General features: G+C 33.1%; 1 protein-coding gene across 1 annotated transcript in view; it reads left to right on the top strand.

Moving 5' to 3' along the window:
• LOC126743379 (putative transcription factor SOX-14) overlaps window positions 1–17,795 on the top strand; it is a 58,041-nt gene that overhangs the window by 24,005 nt on the left and 16,241 nt on the right. The gene's annotated exons all lie outside the window — the stretch shown is intronic.

Genomic DNA, 17,795 nt, shown 5'->3' with positions numbered 1-17,795 from the left:
ATGCTTTGTCCAAAGTATGCCAGTTTCATCGTCGAATACGTCAGCCAATCCCAATTTGGGTGCTACACCTATACGTACCAAATTTCATTTTTTTAACTTAAAAATTAAAAAAGTTATAGGGGCAAACCACTTTCCTAAGACACCCGGTATAAGGTGTCCAATTAAAAATAATGCTCTACCAAAAGACTTAATATATTTTTCAAAGACAAGAAGTTGAACCGATGCCAAAATCCAGCACATAGACTCACACACATCTGATTGTCACATTGCGGCATTTTACAATGGAGAAACTAACAAGCGGGAAAATGCATCATCGGTCGAAAACCTTCGTTCGTTATTTATTGCCCAAGTTGCTTCCATAGAAATAGGAAAAATGAAAAACGTTCCGCCATGGCTAGACAAAATAATTGATATGCCCCGACTACAGAAACATACCTTGCTATATGTACGTCCTGTTTACTGCACAGAAGCCCATTAAATATTTAAATGGTAGAGAGTAATCATACGGTGGTGAGTCTTTTTGTTTGAAATTGATACATTTGTCAACCGGGTTGTTATTTTATAACGAACGACTGGACGAATTTATTGGTGTTATTTGACTGGCCGACTGGATTCTTAAGTAGCTATCTTGAAGTGATATAACTCGTAAGCACCACCACCTGTAATGATATATGATGCATGATGCATAATATTCATGCCAGTTGCTGATTCGAACCAACAATTTGGTCTTACAGAAGGTGCGCAATTATGTATTTATGTATTTATTGGAAAATACATCTTGGACACAAATGTATGTCAATAAAACGAATGAATTGGTAAATTAACTATTCTTATCAGATTTATTGTCTCTTTCTGTCTTCCAATGTTTAACTTTATTAGGTAAATAGTGACAGTTTTCATTAAAACCTATATAAAAATTGTCATTCTTATAATTTTTTTTCTTTCATCTGTTTCAATCTTTAGCTCTTTCTTGTCATGGCACTTTTATCACTCTTATTGTTGAATCTGATGCTCTTCGTCAGAGAATGTCAAGATCAGTGGCATATTTATTATTTTCAAAGGATGTGTAAATAAATTATTTAAATTCTGTCATTTTATCATCACTTATCTCAGACGACCAAGATTGAGAATCCGTCATATTTTTTTTACTTTGACTTCTTATTTTTAATATTTGACTTACTCTTGATTTATTGCATAAATTCTTTCTCTAAACAAATTGATCCATCGAGATTACACACATTTTTTTTTCTCTTTTTGTCTTGAATTTGAATCACCCATTCTGTCTTTGTTTCTACAAGCTCCTGTATTCAACTCTATCAGCTAAGTCTACTTATTATTCCTATCATTTTTAATGGACGTGATGATTAAATTCTCCATGGTATCAGTTTGTTTAGATGTTTGCTAGGATTTGTGTGATTCTGTTGTAAATTGTCCTGTTTCTTCTATGCATTCAACAAACCTGTATCCAAGGATTTATATTCAGTAAAAGTTGAGCAAACTAAGGTCTCTTTGTTAAAGAATAGCGAGAATTAATTATTTCATTTGTGTTATTGAATTTTGTCATTACCAACCTCAAACGACCAGGATTGAGAATCTTTTTTCATCATCTTTTACTTGAATGGTGGTAAATCAATCAGTCAATTAAACCCTAATCTTATCAGAATATGCTTAAATAAAAGCTATTTTCTCTTTCTATTTTGGATTCTAATAACTCATTCTATCTTTATTACTTTCATGTTCTGATAGTTCCATCAGCTAAAAGTAGTGACAGTTTCTATAGATATATTGATTAATTGCTCCATGGCGTCAGTTCTTTTAAATGTTTCCTAGGATTCGTGAGATTCTGTTGTAAGATGCCCTGTTTCTTTTCTACCTTTTTCTTTTTTTGCTCTGGATCTTCTTCTATCTTTCTATAGGATTCAAAATGGCGAGATTAGATTCCATTGTTATCACATTATCTGGAATGACCTGGAATGTGTCTCTTTCAAATTTTGTTATCTAGTTTTGGTTACATGACCTGTAATTTACTTAACATTTTTTCCATTCTTAATTTATTTCCTATATTTTAATTATTTTAGATGGCCAGTATTTAGATTTTGTCTTATTTTCAATATGTTTTTCTTTTTCCATTTTTGTTTTATATTTGTAGTATTGAAATGGTGTTCATGCTTTTGACCTCACAAATATATGTTAAGAAGTAAAAATAAATAACTATTCCAGTAGTAGCAGTTTATCTGAGTATTTAGTAAATTCGGAATTAAGTAAGTGGTACTAACTAACAATTTTTATGTCTTTCCTAGGTTTTTCCCACTTTTCTCTATTTCTTTATTTTCGTTTAATTCTCCTTTTCTTAATAGTCTCCTCCAGATCCAAATCCGGTAGATTCTGCTAAAGTTTCGTTTTCTTCTCTTTCTCTGCCATTTTCTCTTCTTGTTTTTAATCTTTAGATCCTTCTTTTCAGGTTAATTTGGCTCTTACTGATCTTCATCAAAGGCTGGTCAAAATTAATTACTTTACTTTTGTGACTAAATTTTATCACTATATACCTCAGATGACCAGGAGTGAGAGTCTGCCATCATCGAGTGAATGACGGCATCATGAAACGAGTGAATTAAAAGCTAGTCTCATCAGAATGTGCTCAAATAGAAGATTTTTTCTCTTTCTGTTTTGAATTCCAACTAATCATTTTGTCTTTCTTCCTAAGTTCTGAGTTCAAGTAAGTAGTGATAGTTTTCATCAAAACCAATATGAAATTCGTATTTTTTCAATGGATATTGATTAACTCCTCCAGGGCATCTTTTTTGCCATTTCCTTTCAATCTTCGGCGTTCTCTTTCTATTGGATATTTACAATACATAATGTTAACCGTTTGATGCAGTATCTTTAAAACCTTGGTCCAGATCTATGCTCTTTATTCCAAAAAAATGGTATGACTAGATTCCATTTTTATCATATCTTCTGGAATGAATGTGTTAATTAATGTTGCTATATCTGTTTCAGATTTTGTTATCTAATTTTCATTATATTTCTTGCAACTTATTTAGGATCTGTTCCATTTGTAATTTATTCCTTATATAGTCAATCTGTCATAGATGGTCAGGATTTCGAATATGTTTTATTATCAAGGTATCTTTTCGTGGTTTCTTTTTTTTTGGTTCTTTCTTCGGTTTTTGCTCTCCTTTTTCTCTACTATTTTCTTTCGCTCTATCTGTCCGCGCTACTTCTACGACTCTTATTGTTGAATGTAATACTCTTCGTCAAAGAATGGTGAGAATTAATTAGACGACCAGTATTGGGAATCTGTCCTCATCTTTTATCAAATATTTTTGGTATTCGACTTATTCAATTTTCCTCCACTTAGTTTTCCCATTTTTCTTTATTAATTCTATACAAGTGATCCACCGAGAACATCGAGAACATAGTGGTAAATGAAGCAGTCACTTGACTAAGTAAATTGACTTTGAATTTTCGAGTGAATGTCTAGCTGAAGAAACTCACAAAAAGAGATTAAAATATGGTATATAATATACTTAAATTTTTCTCTAGAATCTAAAGGTTTATTGAACTTAAAATCCTACAAATAATTGCAAACACAAGCGATTTTTAGGTTAATTGATTGATTTTCTGGTTGCACGCAGGTCCTGTCTTGACCAGACCTGTATGATGCCGTGTGTGTCTTTGAAAAAATGAGGCTTTTTGAAAAATCAACTTGAATTAAACCAACAATAAAAAGTGCGTAATTTTTTCAAAATTCTTGAAAACTGAACTGCTTTTTTGACTGCCTGGACTAAATTAATTACTCCATAATTACCGAGTCATATTTTTAAAAAAATACACTTATATAGACGACCATTAATTTTCGCACGCAGGACCTGACTTTGTCAGACCTGTATGTGTGTGTGTGTGTGAAAAAATGTGGATTTAAAAAAAAAATAATTTAAATTGAACCACTACCGAAACATTTCTTTGTAAAAACGTAATTTATTACACCCAAGCATTTTGCATGCACCGTCATATGCCTGGAATAAACGATCAAGTGCCATTTTAAATGCCTGGATATAAATGGATCGATAATTTCAACTTCTGATTAATACAGAAATGATGTCAAACATCTGGAAACAAAATGCTCTCAAAATCCTGAAAATCAAAGTAAGTTCTTTCCATTGCCTAGACCACTAACATTAATTCCATAACCCACTAAATTCCTATAACTTTAAAGCCATTAATTGGTAAAAATCAGTACACTATTCAACGTGGTCTTATACCGGAATAAAAACGCGCTAAATACGAGACATAAATCTTCAGACGCAGTAAATAAAAGCACAATTAAACTGTCACAGAGCGACGCTGACAGGTTCGCAAGTAAAAACCAGAAAATAATCACAATTCGTAACCGAACGGAGTTGAAATGCTTAACGACCGTATACACCCTAACGGTCGTGCTCCGTTTGGTTTATAAGTGAAGGTGAAACCGACTTACCATTTTGCTACCTACCATAACGCAACACGCCGCTTATCTATCGGCGATTCGTATTTATTATTATTATTATTATTAATTTCCTTAGAAAAAGTTAATGCATTTTTACACGGTTCGTGATTCTAACACTTTATTAATAATTAGAGGTCTTACTTTAATCTGCAGCGGGATCTTTTTGAAACCGCTTATCTGAGGAGGCGCTAATAAATAAGAGACTTTTGACCTAATTTAAAAGAAAAATAACTCCCTTTGCGAGTTTTGTAGCAATTACTCAAAAAAAGAAAAAAAAATTAACCGGAGCAATAAAAACGCGTAAATATAAAGCTTTTCTCGCTTTTATACAAAACACGGCAGAAACACTCCACGGCAGTTTGCAGGAAGCGATAAAAGCATTAAGAACGTAATAACCATTATTCTTTTTTGAAGGATATGCTGGCAGAGTAAAAACCTTGCAGGAAAAAAAGGAAACCCGATGACCTTAGGCTGACGAGAGATAATGCGCCCGGCTTTTAAATAAGTATATAAATTCTCGTGGCGCGACAAGGAAATCGGTAATTACTAAATAAATTTACCTTATGCATTTAAAAATCTGTTTGTTAATTATGCCACTAATGCGGGATTTGTACACGTGAGATCGTCGGTCGCGAATTTAATCTGACTACTTTCAAGGTTTCCTCTTCCTATGGTAATAGGCGCACTATTTGAGCAGCAATAGAGGAAGATGAAGAATATGAATGCAAAGAAAAATAAGAAAGAACAGTCAGCATATGAAAAAGAAACACAAAGATACAGAAGAGTATATAAGAAAAACAAGAGGAAGAAAATTCAAAGGTTAAGAGAGAAGCCTAATTTGTACTTTATTCACAACTAAATGTACTGCAACTTAAGGCTATTACAAACAAGGGATGATCAATTTAGAAGAAACAATAACGAAGACATTATTTAAAAGTAAAAGAATTTGAGAAAAACTGAATCATGAGAAAAAGAGCAAGCAGGAGAAAAGAAGCAATAATGGTAAAGACATATTTCTAGTAATATATGGGGAACTAGATGCAGTAGTTTTTTAATATATGTATTCTAAATTTAATGGTATTTAGGGAAAAAGAAAGAGGAGAGACAGAAGATGATAAATTTAAAAGGAGCCAACGACATTAAATTTATCAATTGGAAGGCAAAGAAAAATATGAATAAGAATAAGAAATAAATAAAGAAGACGAATAATGAGGAACACATTTTGGGAAATAGAGAAAATATGAAAAAAGAACAAGCAGAAGAAAAAAAAAGACTATTATATGCAAAACTTGAGGCAATAGTTTTTCTTATATAATTCAATGCTTTTAAGTAAAAAACGAAAATGAGAGACATAAGATATTAAGTTTTGAAGGAGCAAAGACGAAAAAGACATTCATTAATTGTATAGCAAATAGAGCACTATTTAAAGCGCAATAGAAGAAAGTGTCTGAGAAGAAGATGGACAATGTGGAAACAATATGGAAGTAATGGAACATATGAAAGAATAGCATATAAGAAAAAAAATAATAACGAAGATAAAGCAGACCAACAATGCGGAAGACTTTTTGGGAAATAAATTAAATATTTTAAAAAAAGAGCAAGAGGACGAAAGGTTATAAGAGTTAGAAAGACGCCTAATTTCTAGTTCTTTCAGAACTAGATGTACTGGTTCTTAAAAAAAACTATTTTAAAATTGTAACTTAATGAGACAAAGACAGAAGAAGATGATAAATTTGGAAGAGACAATGCCAGAGGAAAAACAGGAATCAGGAAGAACATAATTAAGGAAATTCATGATGGTGACAATAATTTGAGAAATAGAGAATATACATAAGAAGCGCAATCACAAGAAAAAAACATTAATAGTGAAGATATAGTATAATATGCAGAACTGAATGCAGTAGTTTTCTAATATATGGATGCTACAGTCAATGCTGTTAAGTGGAAAGAAAGAGGAGAAACACAAGATGATAAGGTCAAAAGGGACAACGCCGAAGAAAGCATTCATCCATTGTAACATAAATGGAGCTAAGAAAGAGGAGTAAGCACATGAGAAAAAAGTAGATTAAGAAGATCAAGGATGAAGAAGATACTTCAAGTTAATAAAATAAAATACCAAAGAAGACCAAGTAGATTTATATTTATTACCTATTTTAATGACATCAAAGACTGAAAAAATTATTAAAGATTTCCATAGAAGTCTTTAAAAAATTAGAAGAATTTGTTTTTCTTCTTCGAGGGTCATGCTAATTCTTGCATTGAAAATATATTTATAGTAATATGTGAACTAGATGAGGTTTTCCAATATATGGACTTTAAAAGTGTTACTGAATGCTGTTAAGGGAAGAAGCATGAGGGGAGAAAGATGAAGATAGTAAAAATCTGTTTGCTAAAAAATCCTGCATTAATTATGCAGGATTTTACACGTGACTTTCAAGGTTTCCTGTTCCTATGGTAATAAGAGCACTATTCGAGGAGCAATAGAAGAAATCATCCAAAAAGGAGATGAAGAATATAAAAGTAAAAAAGAAGAGGCAGTATATGAGAAAATAAAGAACAGCAATGATGGAAAAGAGAAAATTTGAAAAATGATCAAGAGGAAGGAAAAACAAGATGTTTAGTTTGTAGTGTTACTAGATCTACCAGTCTAAAAAAAATCTGAAATGGTAACTTAATGCTGTTGAATGTAAAAGAAAGAGGAGAGAAAGAAGAACATGATAAATTTGGATGACACTAAGACGAAGAAGACAATAAAAAGTGAACGACATTGAGAAAGAAGACTAAGCACTTAAGGAAAAATAAGATGAAGAAGAGAAGAAAACGACACATATGCCAGCTAAACTTAATTTCATGATGTGTTAAATCTGGAAAGATGAATATGAGTCAGTTCTTCAGTTTTTGATAAGCAAACACAAATTCACTGCAGATTTAATAAAACCGCAAGACTTCCAACTTTCGCTATTTCTATAAGATCAAAATGTACTGAAACTGCGTTGTAAAGAATTAAATGAGCAAGTTTGTGCGTTTATCGTAAGGAAAGTCGATTCCAACGAAAATGTAATGAAACTACAAATCTTTCAGCATCAACTATTCCCTTAATACTTTCAGAAGATGCTGAAGCTTCGATGCAAAGATCTTTAATGTATTTGCAAGATTTTCAATGTCTGGTAAGGAAGAATGAATGATTCTAGCTTCAGCAACTAGAAATCTTCACTTCGCTTGAAAGGAAAATGCGCTATATTAGATTAAAATGAGCAACTTTAGAAGCTCCATATTAAATACAAAACTTATCCAATCACATTTTATTCGCTGTTATGCAGCTTCGAGCGGCAGTTTTTTAATTAATATTACGCCATTTGAAGTTTTAGGGCTTTTCCCAAACACACGGGGTCCTAAAAAGTAACTAACTAACGAGTAACGGCTAAATTCAGCGTAAAAAAAAAGTGTATAAAGCGTGCATGCACGTCCGTCCGTATGTATTTAACGTAATTTCGCGAGCAATGTCAATAGGAGGAAAAAAAGCGGAAAAAACGGCAAAAGGCGTAATTTGAAAACGGCGGCTTTTACGAATGAAAATTTCGTTAGCCGCTACTGAAAATATACGGCAAAGGGACCATAGTGGTGGTAGAGGGTTGAACGAGAGGTTAAAAGCCATCAAAACGTATATAGGTTATTTGAAAGGGTCATTTGGATCAATTGGAGGGCGAGTGGTTAATTAATATTTAACATTTTTTGCTTTGCGGTGTCTTCTCTCAGGGTTCATTGATGATAACGGACATCAGTCATTGATCTTCTTGGGAAAACGAGGTGTTCATATCTGTTGGAAATATTTATTTTATAGTGATTTAAGCAGTAAAAGTAGAATAATGTCCCAAAGATTTTACTCTTTTCAAAGGCTCTACTACTCTTTGTTTTTAATTTTTCTTTTCTATTTTCTCTTTGAGAAGAAAGGTGGGTCCTTACGACAATTAAGTTTTTTTATAATGTTCTATAGGCTGCGATATGATAATTTCAAGCATATTTGGGATACGCTCAGGAGTTTTCCCGTGAGTCGTTTTTTTTTGAGGAAATTCCCGATTCTGCCTTTGTCAAAGCAATAATTAGCAGTAGAAGGTCGATTTACTATACTCTTAAGAAGATTTGGACCTAGTTGGAAAAAATAGTGATAATTATTAATCCTAATAAATAAAAAAACTAAAAAAATCGTTATGAATCGTGTAACCGACACACGTTTTCGTTGATTATCGAAAGACCTATAAAAGAACAAGGGCGTCAAAAGAAAAACCCGCTATAATTTGAATATATCGAGTAGCAAATAAGAAAATGTCGCTTTAGGCTCGAAATAACATTTCCGTTTGTTCGTTGAGGCTCGCGTCGAATTTTTATTACCCCAATCACGATGTTGTCAAAGTTATGAAACACGACTGAGGTACACGCACCAAAAGAAACCAACCCGCGCGTAGGAAATAGAAAAAATAACGCAGTCTGATTGACTACTACGTGAAAAGCATGTCGATATATCGTCGGTATTCCCTTGCGGGTCGACTATAGGCGTGCGTGTGTTTCACATTTCCACGACACGTCGCCTAGTGCTTTTCAACTTTTCCCGTTAGCCGACATCCATAAATTAAACTTGTCGCACTGGAAAAGTTCTCTTTTCTTTTTTTTGCCCTCCCGGAAAATTATCATATATTTACCCTTCGGCTCTGGTATACGCTATATACAGCCGTAGACGGTTTTAATGACCGGTTAGTCCGACTCGTAGTCTCACGCAGCAACTTTTTTTTTACTGCATTTAATTATCGACGACAAATATAGCATTACAGATTGCCCAAGTGACGTAAGCAACATAGACCGATAGAAGAACTTGAAAAACTGGTGTCTGTTTATGGTTCTCATGCACGCTTCATTAACTTGGATTTCCTGAGTGCAATTAAACGGTTTCGATCATCGGATTGAATTAGTCGAGATAATTGTTTTATTATGGCTTATAACGTGAATCTGATCACGTATTTTTAGGAAGAAGTACAGAAAGTACAAGGTTTCAGCGAAAACTACAACCCAAGCAATACGTCATATATTTTTAAGTACATTTTTCGTTTTGGTATATTTATCAACCGTGTATACGAGGGATGTCTTTTAAGTTTTGCATATAGAAACATAGAGGGCGTCACTAATCAAATGTCATTAGTCAAACTTAACCTCAAACTTTACTTTTCTTAAATTCAAAACGTCAGTGCGATACATATAGTTTTACAGCTACAGTGAATTTTTAAAGGTAGCAAATTGCGCATACCATGGAATTAAACAGAGAACATTTTCGGGCCATCATTTTTTACAATTTTTGAAGGCAATTATCTCAACAAGAATGCTGTGCTGAGTTGATTTCTGTTTTCGGTAATGAAGCACCACATCAGTCGACAGTTTCTCGTTGGTATGCAGAATTCAAGCGTGGACGGGTTAGTCTTAGCGACGATCCAAGGTCAGGTGCACCAAAAACGGCTGTCACCCAAGAAAACATCGATGCTGTGCGTATGCTTATCACGGAAGGTCGACATGTGACATATCGTGAGATTGAGGCTTCATTGGCGATTTCAAAGACCTCAATTCAAAAAATTTTGCATGAAGAATTACGGGTAAGAAAATGAGTTTCCCGCTGGATACCGCATCTGTTAACTGAAGAACAGAAAGAAGCTAGGGTGATGTGGTGTAAACAACTCTAGACCGCTTTGAGGCAGGAAACTCTAAAAATGTGTACAGCATTGTCAGTGGTGATAAATCATGGATTTACTCATATGAACCTGAAAATAAACGTCAGTCGTCTGTATGGGTATTTCAAGATGAAGAAAAGCCAACAAAAGTCATTCGTTCTCAAAGTGTATCCAAAAAAATGGTTGCAACAATTGTCTCAAAAGCAGGTCATGTTGCAACAATTCCTCTGGAGAATCAACGAACTGTTACTGCCGATTGGTACATTACCATTTGTTTGCCGAAAGTCATCGCTGAGCTTCGAAAAGCGAACCCACAACGACGAATCATCCTCCACCAAGACAATGCAAGTTCGCACACAGCCCGGAAAACTATTGAATTTTTAACTTATCAAAACGTCGAATTATTGGATCATCCTCCGTACAGTCCCGACCTAAGTCCCAATGATTTCTATACTTTTCCAAAAATCAAGAATCAACTGCGTGGTCAGAGGTTTCAGACGCCAGAGGAAGCAGTTAACGCTTTTAAAAATGCAATTTTGACAGTACCCACAAACGAGTGGAATAACAGCTTTGACAACTGGTTTGAGCGCATGCAAAAGTGCATTAAATTTCGTGGGGAATACTTTAAAAAACAATAAAGTCGTTAAAAGTTATTTTTTGTTTTATTCCAGCTGCATATGCAAAACTTAAAAGACAACCCTCGTATATAAATATTTGTATATAAATTTTTATCAAATTTGAATATACAGTGTTACTACATTAAATATTGCATATATGTATATTTTCTGCAGAAACATTGTTTTTCATCAAACAAACCCTTACCCCCCCACCCACCCTAAGCATTTGCCCAGTAAGAAATTCTTTAGAAAAATCACTGTTTTTCGTCCAATTTAATAGCACTGTTTTTGTATTAAATATTTATTAGTATACATATATATAAGTATATAAAATTTAAATAAACAAACTATGTTATTAGATTGGATGTAAACGACGAAACCAGCTGTTATTCATTCGTATTATTTTGGAAAACAATGATTTTTGAAGATAATTTCTTACTGGTATGTTGTGTGGGGTGGGTGGGGGGGTAAGGGTAGAGTTTATGAAAAACGGTTTTTTCAAGAAAATATTTGCCTGAAAGAAAAATGCTTTTTAAGAAAATCATAGATGAGAAAACAAATTTGAGAACATTTCGGGGGAATAACTTTCACGCGACTTACATATCTAGTTTTTAATCTCGATTACTACACCTCAAATATTTGATGAAATTCTTGAGTAAAGAAAACACGTTAATAAGACATTAAAAAAAGAGACCCAAACGGGATCCCTTATGAGGAACACCAGAGGCAGTGACTCCTTTACTTTTGAAATTTTGCACCCTTACTATTTTAGTGCGATCTTTAAGGTAACCCTGAATCCACATCAACATACTACCCGCCAATACTAGCTGCTTCCAATTTCTGAATGAAAAAAGTATGATTGACCGTGTCGAGGGTCTTAGAGAAGTCGGTATATATTGCGTGTACCTCAAGTGATCAGAAAGATGTTAGCAGATTAGGATCAGTACATGTTTTTCTAAGCAACCTATATTGTTTCTCACTAAAGATTCTTCTGATACAGTAAAATTTCTTTCAAATAACTGCAGCATTGTAACAAAGCTGGAGGTACTCCATCTCCATCTTCGTGTATAGAAGAAATCGGAATTTTCAGATCGGCAAAAAATAATTCTTTAGGTCTCTTCAAATTAGTGTAAACACTATAAACAGATAATCGCAATTAGCAATAATGTTTTGTCGTAATATAGCAAGTTTACTTCGAATACCTTTTACATTAAGGGTTCAGTGATAGAAGTAGTGGACATACGGAAAAAGTGATTTTGATTACACTAACAAGTAATTCCATTTGAATCAAACATCGACCAAAACAGAACTTTTATATAAAAACAATTATCAGATTTTTCCATTTGCAATTTTCATTGCTGATATAACCAGCGGGTGACACCGTGCATGTATGTAATTCTAAACAGCTGATACCAGATTTATCGTCGTTAATAATTGCGAATTTGCTCGATATTTGCTTTCGCCGAGTTTGCATAAACACGGTCTCGCACACTGTAGCCTGGAAACGGGCAAAAGAAATAAATAGGTTTTCCGCAGCAGCTGTACATATGATAAATTTAATATCGACGTATATATGCACATTGCGGCTGGTAAAAGAACACCGACACCCTTAAATAAACCAATATACGGCGTGTTTAAAAAGGGAATAAGTACCCACCCTATCTCGAATTTAAATTATGAGGTGAACACTTTAATCCTTTTAACTGTATAAATCATCAGCCGACAACCATTTATCCTAGACGGCAGTCTCATCCTTGCGCTTGCAGAACGATTAATAAGTAATAAGATGGCTTTAAAGTTTTCTACGGTTTAGTTGGAGATGGTATAAGAAAAACTTTTAGTGGCTGAAAATGGTATTAAAAGTTTATTAAAATTTATGAATGAATTATCCTTATTTAAGCTACTTCCTTAGTTAATCAGTTCTATGAGGCGTTTGATGCAGACGAGGCGAAATTAAAGTTTTGCATCTTTAATTCATCAACGGACTTTGATATCAATATTTGACGTTATATAAAAAAGTTGAAATTTTCTTTTGGTAACCTCCTTTGGAACTGGGATCTGCTAAAAAAATCTCCTCGTTATTGGAACTAGAGTGTTCTTAAAATTTTAATTTCCTTAAGTTCTATCGTAAACGTAGAATAGAGAAATTCCGTGCTGCCATACATTATCAACTAGAGCGATTGTTTCTTAAATTGATTCAATGCTTGATCAAGCCAAACTTGTTTTTCACCTTTTTAATTTTTTACTCAATACTCAACCTGCATAATATGCTTTATGGAATTTCTTTCTGGAACTGAAGTCTGCTTCGAATGAATTTTCTATTTGCTCGTTATGTCCTTACGTTGGAACAGAAGCTTCATTCTTGAATTATTGGGAAATATTACATTGATCACTATTCCAGTTTGATGAAACCAAATTGCTACGCTGAATTTTCAAGCCAACAGACCGAACAGTGTTATGATGATTTATGTATATCATGATTGATGAATATCATTAACTTAAGAAATATTAAATTATCTTAGTATTTAGGATCCCAGCCATTGCTTTGCCTCAAGCCAGACATTTTTGTCCAAGGAAGTTATCCATTAATTTATTTCTGGAATCTTTCCTATAATGTTTTTACAGTTTTCTATTTCTTGATTAAAGTCTATTGTTGGAGTAGGAAAGAGAAGCAACGGTTTATCTGGTGGTTCATATTTAAAAAAAAAATAACTCTGCAAAATCAAGTTATTTTAGAAATGGTGTTATTGGGTTTAAAAGGTCTTAGACTTTTCGCCTTTGATCTAAGAAAAGTTTCAATAACCTCAATACTAAAGTTTCAGTAATCAGCTCAAAAAAGCAACTCCATTAGATTTTTACTTAATTTGTACTACTTGACTAATTTATTTAATATTTAACTAATTATAATAAATTTTGGTTAATTATTCCATCTTTTTATCCTCAACACAACTTCTTTTAATGATTTAAAAAATTCGTTTGGTGTTTTATGAGGGTCGACTACCAAATCAATCTCACCAAAAGCTTCGTTGCTTTTTGCTTTTTTTTGTGTGAGATTTATTTCATCGATGATGATTTCCGGTAATACCTCTGACCCCTGCCTAACTATTTTCTTCGTAGATGTCGTTGTCTCTGACTTTACATTTGAGATCCTTTTTTTTGACTCTTAGTGTTCCATTTATTTTATTATTTTTTTAGCTTTTGTTGTTTTCTATTATTAGTTAGATTTGTCTTTAAATATATGATCTATTGTCTCTTCTACTGATTTTTGATAGAAGTTTTTATTTTTTTCAATTGTTCAGTAGTAGTCGTCTCATCTCTTAATTATTGGCTGCTTTCAGTAAATTAAAGCTGAAGAATATTAAGTTAAGCCTGCAGAAATCTCTTCACCTCTGATCTAATGAAAGTTTTCATAAATTCATTACTTAAGTTTCAGTAATGAGTTGAATATGTGATTTTTAACACCAACTTCATTAGATTTTTGCTTAAATTGTACTGCTTGACTAATCCATTCAACATTTAATTATTTGTAAGAAGCTTTGGTTAATTCTTGGTCCTTTTTTATGCTTAACTGATCTATAGCAAACTCAAATTCTTTTAATGATTTAAAAAATCATTAGACCATATTTATCATTATATTCCAGATGAGCTTTCTTTGGCATCATTATATTCTTTTGCTTCTAGTGGTTGACCATACTCTACTTCTGAACTTTTTAACTCAAGATTCCAATTTTCATTATAAGGTGAGGGACATGGATTTGATGGAATAAAGAAGGCAGTGCTACTCTTGGTAAATAAGTTAAAAAATTATAGGTCTGCAGAAATTTTAAGAGTGAATTATTCGCTATAACTTATTGATATTTATTAATAAATTATGCTTATTCAAGCCATTTTTTTAGTTAATCTGGTCTATGAGGCGTTTGATGCAGAGGAGACTAATTTAAATATTTTTTTAGTTGATCAAGGGCCTTTGATATCAACATTGACTGGAAACCTCCTTTGGAACTGCGATGTGTTAAGAATTTTCAATTTCCTCCTTATTGAGAATTATTACAAAACACATTTATTATTCCTCTAGTTCGTTTCATCTACTGCAATGTACTTGTATGTAGAAGTCTCATAATAGTTACTAAGGGAAAACCGTCATCATTAATGTAAAATAAAGGATCATTGAAATAAACCTCAATGAAAACTTATTAAGAAATCTATAATAATTATAATATTAATAAATATTAATCATGTAAATATTTTTTGACGACGTCACTGGTAAAGATTCCTTATGTCGGTGCAATCAACAAAGCGATCGAGCGGCGTTGCGATGTTGTTGTCTTTTTCTCTAATATACGTTAACTGCATTCATTTCACTTTGAATATTGACTTCTTTATAAAGTATCTTATCATGTTTATTAAAGAAAATGCATCAAATTTTATAAAAGAGGAATCGGACAAATTTTTACAATAATACAAAGTATTTTTTTCCATTTCTACATAAACATTTGGCATCATTGCCTCAGAGATGTTGCAAACAAACAAACTGCCTATATGTTCCAATGCAATGCTAATTCTAGCCTTTCAATGCTCTAAGAATATTCTAATATGCAATATAAAGTCATCAGTGATATGAATATGAAAACACTGCAAAATTTGGGAAATAGAAGCTAAAGAACATTAAGTTGGGTCTGCAGAAACCTGACATTCAAGTTTATTTTCGTTATCACGAAACGAAAGAGCAGTGATACAAAGAATGTTGAAAACCTCGAAATATTTAACTGACTGTTCGAAACCCTTTTGAAGCCAAACCACAAAGAACGTGAAAAATCCAGAATGCAGCAAAAGATTAAAAACACGAGTCGGGGTTAAAAACGACTAAAAACCATAAAAATTAGCGAGTGCCGCAAAATAAAAACAGCACAAACACGGGAAAAATATCGGTGGCATTTTCCTCCGCGGAGCTAGAAAATCCTACATCACCCCGAAAAAAGAAATCCCCAATATACGTATTTTAAAGCGTAAATGTTTCGTAAAGTATTAGGCGAGATATACAGTTATAGTCTCGCGCACATATATATAAAAATGATAACACTCAATTCCATTTAAAGTGGATTACTGTAAGCTCCGGGGACCCAATGCTGGGGTAATTAAAATGGCCGCAACGTCCAATCGAATTTGCTGATAGCCCAAGGTCCGGTGCTAAACCGTTCATGGTAACCGGCTAATCCGTATATATACTGTTCGAATTTCAAATCGTAAATTTTGATCGGTTTTAATTTGCTTTAAAAAAAAAAGGTCTGTTGGGGACCAAACAGATAAATCCCCTCAACAGTTTTATCTTTAATAAATCTTCGCCGAATGTTATAAAAACGAATCAATTATATCTTACGCTCCAAACAGTAGCAGCAGCAGTTAGTCTCCTGTTTCTTTCGCCCTCACCCACCAAAAGAATATTAATGGTCGCGTTTTAGTTTTTCCTCTTTCGGTATCGATAAAAACATAAAAAGGCAATAATAGCGTACCATAAATAATAGTTATCTGGATGCTTCTTTCATTTTTGCATTAATACCTAACTAGGATCGTTTGTTAAAGGGGGAGGGCACCAGAAAAAGGAGTGAGAGAGCTCGGGGGCACAGTCGTTTGTTCTGGCCTTGCTGTATTTTTCTTTAAAAATCTGGCGACAACAAACGAGGTCGTTTGGAAAACGAATGGGTCTTGTTGGTGGGTTTGAGGCAAGAAAAGGATCAATTTCTTTAATGAATTTATTGGTAGAGTCGAGTCAAGGAATAACATCAAGTTCAAAGTGAGAATCAAGTTATGAATTAATCAATCAGGAGAATTGTTCATCGGTCTTCGTTTTAAGAGATTAAGGAGAAAAAACAGATAAATCAGTTGGACACACTGAAGAAAAATTTTTGATGAGATTCTTAGATATTTGATAGACTCATCTGATTGTATTGGCAGAGATGAGTAAATGTAAAGAGGGTCAATCATCGCTGTAAAGTCATTTAACTGGAATTAGTTGGAAGGACCAAGAAAGTGGTTTGTGACTTTTGTGTCAAATTATTTTTATCAGAAAACATCAATATTTCTTGTGAGAGCAAATAATTGGCCAAAACAAGTCATTCAGATGAAAACTGAGTGGAATCAGTACAGATAACCAAAGAAGATATTTGATCTGGTTAGTTATCTTAAAGAACCAAATAGGAGGTTTGGTGAGGTTTTTGGAGATTCACTGAAGAAGAATCACTGCAGGTTTAAATTCTTTTCGTTTTAGAGGTGAAATCATTCAATAGTAAGAAAAGCTGCCATAGATAAGCCGATTTATTTAACTACAGTTACAGGATTTATATTAATGATTTAAAAGCATTTAGAACAAATTTTTCAAGCTCCTTTATGTTAAAACCAAATTTAGTGATTATCATGTTGACGTTATTCGAAGACATTTGAATCTAATAATAATTAATAGGCGTTTATATACAGAATAAGATATACAAAAAAATTTAATTCTATTTAATATGACAATTCCTCTCGAAATTCTCCAATATGTAGGATAGCAAAAAAGAAGCAATAAAATTTAGTAAGGATTTGGATTTCTTTAGTGTGTCTCCAAACTCCTTTAAAAATGCCTTGAAAAGAACACTAAATTTATTCTTCTTATTAAGTTGGGTTACTTCAGTTATTTAGTTAAACTATGTAAAAGTAATGTAAATTAGTGTCAGTTCATATTCTGGATACCATTTGTTTTTTTAAGTACTGTGTCACCTTCAACAAATGGAAAGGCGATGGAGACTCGAGATTAACAAGAAAGCATATTACATACCAATTTGCAACCACATAAGGTTGGCCAAAGAGAAGTGGTCCAAAGATAAAAGGTTAAGAAATCGAAACTACTTCAGACTTAACTAAATTGAAGTAAAGAGAAGTGATGTTCAGGTTTGGCTCAGAAAGAGTTAAAAGAAGTTTATGAAGATGACCTCAAGGCAATTG

This window comes from Anthonomus grandis, chromosome 12 (assembly GCF_022605725.1).
Source record: "Anthonomus grandis grandis chromosome 12, icAntGran1.3, whole genome shotgun sequence".
NCBI lineage: Eukaryota > Metazoa > Arthropoda > Insecta > Coleoptera > Curculionidae > Anthonomus > Anthonomus grandis.
Note: the sequence above shows the minus strand (reverse complement) of the source record. Positions and strands in the feature narration are given on the sequence as shown.